Below are 6,740 nucleotides of genomic sequence, written 5' to 3' on the forward strand. Positions count from 1 at the left end.
TTTTTTGTATTTTCGGTAGAGACAGGGTTTCACCATGTTGGTCAGGCTGGTCTCAAACTCCCGACCTTGTAATCTGCCCTCTTTGGCCTCCCAAAGTGCTGGGATTACACGCGTGAGCCACAGTGCCCAGCCTCCTTGGTTTCTATCTGGTCAGAATATTTGCTTCTTAAAAGCAAGTAACTATGTTATACTTCCTTCTATCTTCCACAACATAATTATTCCCAGCTCAAAAAACACTTGGTTGTTTTGGAGAAACTTCTTTATCTTCAAGGGATTCAGCATATTTGGTCTTGGGTTCTCAAACTGCTTTCTCAGCTGCACTTCTGGGCTCTGCCCACTTTGGAATGTTAGAGATGGTTTCTTCTGCTGAGAAGTGTCAGGAAACAGACATATGAAGTTGCACACTAGGCAAGATCCTGAATGTATGTAGATTGACGCCATGGCTTGAAACATTTATTCACTTGCCTTAAAAGAAGACGAAAGATGTTTCTATAAAAAAATTTTAAAAAATCAGTGCATAGAATGCCAATATGGGACCATATGAATGCAGAATTGTGGACAAATAGTACAACTACCCATGAGACTTCGAATACCTTAGGCAGACACCCTCTGGTCCTGGTTGTATATTTCATAGATGAAGTAAAAGAAACATTACCATTGTCATCCTCGCGGAATTCTTCCACACTGTAAAAAACAGTGATATGTTTGGGTTAACTGGGTTGATGGTGGTGGTGAAAACAGAAGCATGGCTGATAGGTGCACTGAAATCTCAGAAGTCACCACTAAAGAATTTATTCGTATAACCAAAACCACCTGTACGCCAAAATCTATTGAAGTTTTAAAAAAATAAACAGAAGCAGATGCCTCATGGGAGCCAGAGCATATGTTCAAGACATAGCAAGTGCAGTAAGCATGTCCTTGAAAAGACACCTGCTGCTCCTTTCTGGACACTCAGTGATGGGGCTGAGTCAATATCTATGACTTCTCAACCAGCAACTAACTTCCCTTCGAGGCAATGATTTCAACCTTGGCTGTCCAGTGGAATTGCCTGGAGATGCCCAGATTCCACTTCTGGAGACTGGATTTTTATAAACTTCTCAGATAATTATAGTGCTCAGCCACAGGCTGAGAACTGTTGGTTTTCTGAACCCTTGCAGCCATGTATGGCCTGTGAAGGAGCATCTGGAGGCACCTGAAGCTCATTAGATATGCAGAGTCTCGGGCACCACCCCAGAGCTGTCAGATCAAAATCAGCATTTCAACAAGACTCTCATAGGACATGCATATACATTAAAGTTTGGAGAAGCACAAATCTAGGCTCTTCTCTTCCTATGTAGTTTCTGACCTCCTGAATCTTTGCCTTCTACTAACTCAGTGGCTTTTCATCTGTCTGTGATATTCTGCTTCTGTTTCTGCTCTAAGTTGTTGACTCTGTCTGCGCGTTTTGGAAGGTGTTGACTTCCCACCCCTGTTCCTAGCAAACTCTAACTGATTCTGTTAAGTAGAACCACCTATCCCAGTTGGGCAGAGCTGCCCCAGGTCTGCTGGCCAGCCTGAAGACCAGCTGCATGGGAGGAGTCCTTTCATGTCTGATCCACTGTGGCCAGATCTGGAGACACGCCATCCCAGAGGCCAGCTTTCTTCAGGTGAGGCCATGGGCCCAGCAGACATCCACTGAGGCCTCTCCTCTCTGATTCCTTTCCTTCTAGAACTATTGTTTTGGAAATTACTATCATGTGTCACTCTGGAAAAGTTAAACCTTGTGACATGTTGTCCACAGCTAAGAGATGCTTATGCAGGTGGAAGAGAATTCCGGTGTTGATGAATCGGGTCCCTGAGGATAAATGACCACTGGAAATGATTCATCTTGAGAAACTGACCCAGGCCTGAATTTAAAGCAGCCTGAGAAATTCCATTCTGATGAAGAAAATGAGGTGTGGATAGAAAGTGCTGGTTAACGATAAAAAGAGACTTTCTTCCAAAGTGTACCAAAGTTTTCTTCCTTCCTTCCTTCCTTCCTTCCTTCCTTCCTTCCTTCCTTCCTTCCTTCCTTCCTTCCTTCCTTCCTTCCTTCTTTCCTTCCTCCCTCCCTCCCTCTCTCCCTCCCTCCCTCTTTTCCCCTTCCTTCCTTCTTTCCTTCCTTCCTTCCTTCCTTCCTTCCTTCCTTCCTTCGTTTCTTTCTTTCTCTCTTTCTTTATTCTTTTTTTTGAGACGGAGTTTCACTCTGATGCCAAGGCTGGGGTGCAATGGTGCAGTCTTGGCTCATTGCAACTTCCATTTTCTGGGTTGAAGTGATTCTCTTGCCTCAGCCTCCTGAGTACCTGGGATTACAGGATTACAGCCGCTATCATGCCTGGCCAATTTTTGTATTTTTATTAGAGATGAGATTTCACCGTGTTGGCCAGGCTGATCTCGAACTCCCAAAATCTTTTTAAATTTAAATCCAAGATATACAAATGGTATTGACTAACCACAGTTTCATCTTTAGAAACAAACGCCACCTGGAGAAAGCAAGGAGACATGAAGAGTCTGCAAAGACAGCCATGAGAAGGCTTCCTGCACCCTCCCCACCCTCTGCCCCACGTCTCCAGTCCCTCATCTTCCACCTGCTTCCAACAGGTCCCTCTTCTGCAGCAAGGTGTTGGAGACTACCTAATAAGATTCCTGCTTTTCCCCTGCATTTACATTTAGATGATGACTCTAAGGAGAGCTGTGATCTAAGGAAATGATCGGAAAGACTCCAAAAGGCATTTCATGGAGGGCTGTACATTGTTTTGCTTTTTTGTGTGCCAAGGAAGGGATACCTTTCCCTGAATCACCTTAAGTCATTTTCCTCCATAGTTTTCCTCACAGTCAACATTTTTTTAAACCCTCGAGAGCAGCTAAACCAAGCAGAGAAGTACTCTGCATGAGGTTTCTTGAGTTTTACCTGAAATGACTTACTGTGAATGAATTGAAGAATCATTGTCTTCATAAGTATGCCAGGGGTTGTTTGCCATGGGGAGATTTGTAATCACTTCATCAGCACCTTTAAATTGACCTGCAGATGTGTCCAGGTTAAGAAAAAGCAATATTGAAATGCAAATTACAAATTAAATTAGGGAAGAACTATACTGTAAAATGTATAGCTAAATAGTAAGAGCATCTAAGCTATTTGATTAAAAATCAATAACCACTTTGATGAGAAATCTGTGTGACAGATAAAAATTAATCAACTGTAAATAAATACAAAATGAAGAGAAAGTCCCTCTGTAATATTTTCTGTACATTACTATGTATAAATATAATTCTTTTGACAAACAATTAGAATAAGAAGATGACATCGGTGCAAATTGAGGCAAAATGAATCTCTCTGTACACACTGTGCTATGGTCTGAATGTCTGCATCCCCCAAAATTCGTATGCTGAAGCCCTAATCTTCAAGGTAATGGTATTAGAAGGTGGGGTCTTCGGGAGATGATTAGGTCATGGGATCAGAGCCCTTATTAATGGGATTGATGCCCTTCAAAAGAGACCTGAGGGAGCTCCCTCACTCCTTCCAGCAAAGAAGCAAAAGGACAGGTCCAGCAAGAGGGAAGTGAGGCCTTGCCAGGTACCACATCTGCTGGCACCTTGACCTTAAACTTCTCAGGCTCCAGAACTGTGAGAAATAAATTTCCATGGCTTATAAGCCACACTGTTTATGGCGTTTTGTTGTAGAAGCCTGAGAAAACAGACACACTGTGAAGTCTATAAAATTTTGAACAACATTAGTTCAACAAGACTCACCCATGCTGGCCTTGTGCTCATTCCAATCTCAGTCATTTGGGAATATGGCAGATTCTAATGGTCAAGGAATACATCCCATTCTACATGCTATACTTAACAGTGTGGTTTTGACAAGCAGACATAAGGTCCCTGCCTCTGAGGAGGCAGAATTGACACCATGTGACTTCTGAGGTTGGTTCTCCCTGTGTCATGTGGGACACGTGGTATCGGAGACCAGCCACAGGCTGTAAGAAGAAGCCCAAGCAGCCTTTGGAGAGGCCCGTGTAGGGTGGATCTGAAATCCTCAGCCCATGGCCCTAGCAGAGCTCCCAGCCAACCGCCAGAACCGACGTGCCAGCCAGATAGATGCTAAACCAGTTTGAAAGCACATTATCCAGCCCCAAATCAAGCTGCTCCAGCTTACGGGGGGTGGAGCAGAGAGGAGACTAAACTCAATTGTAGATTCATGAGCAAAAGAAATGATTTTTGTTGCATTAAGCCACAAAGTCATGGAGTGGTTATCACAAAGTGAGAGATAATTAATACAAGGCCCTCCCCATACACCCGCAGGGTTTTGCGAACATCCCAGGGATCTCAAGCACAGCTCAATGCTAGGAGGAAAGAGCTTTGATATTTGGACTTCTGATTAAAACTGAGGTTCCACTGGCCAAGCCAATAAGAGATTCTGAAATCCAGCATCCCTGGTTTCTCTTTGGGTAGGAAATGAGCTGAGGGCCTTGTCTACTGCTGAGGACTACCCGTAGCCAGACTTCCACTGCCTGCCCCACCCTCTCCATAGGATCTGTAGACCAAGGAGCTCCATGTATTTCCCATTTGGGGACCCCTGCACCCCATCTTCTTGGCTGTGCTGCTCCATCCTCCCCTTCAGCACAGTCCTCACCTCCCTCAGGGCTCCTGAAAACAAAAGAAACCTCCCCTGGGGCCAGGCAGTCCAATGACCTTCTTGGAACAGAAAAGGAATGATGCTGAAATGGGAAAACACACATACTAATTGCTCAATTTACCTGCCACATTTCTATTTTGTTTAGGAGGTCACCAAGGGAACAGAATGACTACAAGAAAGATCATAATATTGATAATTAGAGGGAAAAATGTATTATGGGCCAGATGACTTTTAAAATCCCCTTCAGAGATTAAATCTTTCTCAAAACTTACATCAGCACACATACAGTACCCCCATTCTTGGGCATGATATGGAAACAAAACTTAGGAGAGTAAAAACAGCTGAAGTGACAACTGGTCCATTTGACTTACAGAAAAGGAAAGAATCCTAACTGGGATCAGGAAGTCGGAAGTCTCATCTGAGCTTGCTGTCTCATCCTGGGCAGGTAAGAGTCTGTTCCACAGCTTAGTTTTCTCATCAGTGAAAAGAGATTGAACGTGATCATCTTGAAGCTCTCTTGAGCCCCACAGTCCTACAACTCCTGACAAGTCATCTTAATACAAGCTGATTCAATTACCAACCAATCAGTACTATAAGAAAATCAGATAAATGTTTGGTGCAAGTATCAGAATTTTCTGCCACTCTGTGGCATGTTGCCAAAAGTTAAATTGGATTCATATAACTTTATAAAACTCGAAGGTAGCAAAGAGTGAACAAAGAGATATGAGCTATCAGTGATGGATGCATAGAGGTGTTCTATGAATACTCCTTGAGCGATAACTAACTAGCCCATGACATGGCAGGTTTATTCTAATTATTATCGTGTAGATACGGTCCATGGGCAAATGCTCATTTACCTGCTTCAGGCGTGTCTGCACGCATGTGTATAACAGCTGTCACTGTAGTCTCATCATGAGGCAGCTAGTTCATAAATGATTTTATGATCATTCTATATCTAGTCCATGTAGATTATGAAGAAAACTCCAATTGCTTATATAATGTTCATTATAAAGGCAAGAAATATTCTTAACATTTTTCACTTTTAATTTTTTGTCTGGGAGTCCTTGACTGCCACACACGTAAGTGGGTAGAGCGGCAGGAGGACAGCCAGTGAAGGGTGTAAATCTTGAGAATTCCGGGCTACAGGGGATGATTTAGCTAGAAAATAACTATGGGGCACAGGTTTGCTCTGCTATTTTGCTTGGCAGAAAACAGTAGTCAAATTTAAGGTGAATTGAGAGAGGAATATTTTCTCCTACCACACAAAAAAGCCATCTGACAGTGGTTTCCCAGGGTTTCGGGATAAAAAATCATATTTAAATGAGAATCCTGGTGGAGAAACTTAACACTTTACAACAAAAAATAGTTTTGAAGAGACTGAGTTTGCTAGACATCCACTGAATACTTATAAATACTTTTGAAAAATTTCTTAAAAAGTAAAAAATAGCCCACTGAAATGATGCTTCTAAATAATATTTCCAGTAGTATTGTTTGCAATAGCCCAATATTGGAAACAATGAAAATGTTCATCAGAAGAGGATTCACCAATTATATTATGATTCATCCACATGCTGGAATACTATGTACCCGTTAAAAAGAATAATAAAGCATTCTATATATACAGTCAAAGTGAAAAAAGCTTGTGATTAATATGTACGTGATTTTTTAATGTTAAGTGTGCACCAGATGCTGGAAGGATGCGTAGTGACTGCGAATAGCAACTGCCTCTGAGAGGTAGGGAGAAGTGGGCACTGTAAAGAGGAGTGGGTGAATCTCTCTCCACTCTTTTTTTTTGTTTTTACTGTTTTATAACTTTTGGATGTATATGCTACGTGCAAAACAAGCTAAAAAGAAAGCACACAAAATGATGACATCAGTTCCATTTTACACAGAAGAATCACTGTGATGGTAATGTACAGTTAATGTACTACAAAACCTCTATGCTCAGTCCACTTTCAACTTTTCCTACCTTCATTATTCCATTCCCCAGCTTTGTTTTGTTAATTACAAACAATGGGATCAACTTTAAACATGCAATGTAAACAACAAATAAAAAATATCCCTCCCAAACACAAAAAATATAAAGGCA

At 41.9% G+C, this 6,740-nt stretch overlaps 1 long non-coding RNA gene across 1 annotated transcript; it reads right to left on the reverse strand.

Annotated features, from left to right (window-relative positions):
* Window positions 1-69: 69 nt before the first annotated feature.
* Window positions 70-3,037, reverse strand: LOC119469042. Its single transcript, XR_005197862.1, has 3 exons — window positions 2,944-3,037; window positions 594-684; window positions 70-489 (listed from the first exon to the last, which is right to left on the reverse strand). It is a non-coding gene; the product is annotated as an uncharacterized LOC119469042 (long non-coding RNA).
* Window positions 3,038-6,740: the final 3,703 nt, after the last annotated feature.

This window comes from Cebus imitator, unplaced genomic scaffold (assembly GCF_001604975.1).
Source record: "Cebus imitator isolate Cc_AM_T3 unplaced genomic scaffold, Cebus_imitator-1.0 Scaffold553, whole genome shotgun sequence".
Lineage (NCBI taxonomy): Eukaryota > Metazoa > Chordata > Mammalia > Primates > Cebidae > Cebus > Cebus imitator.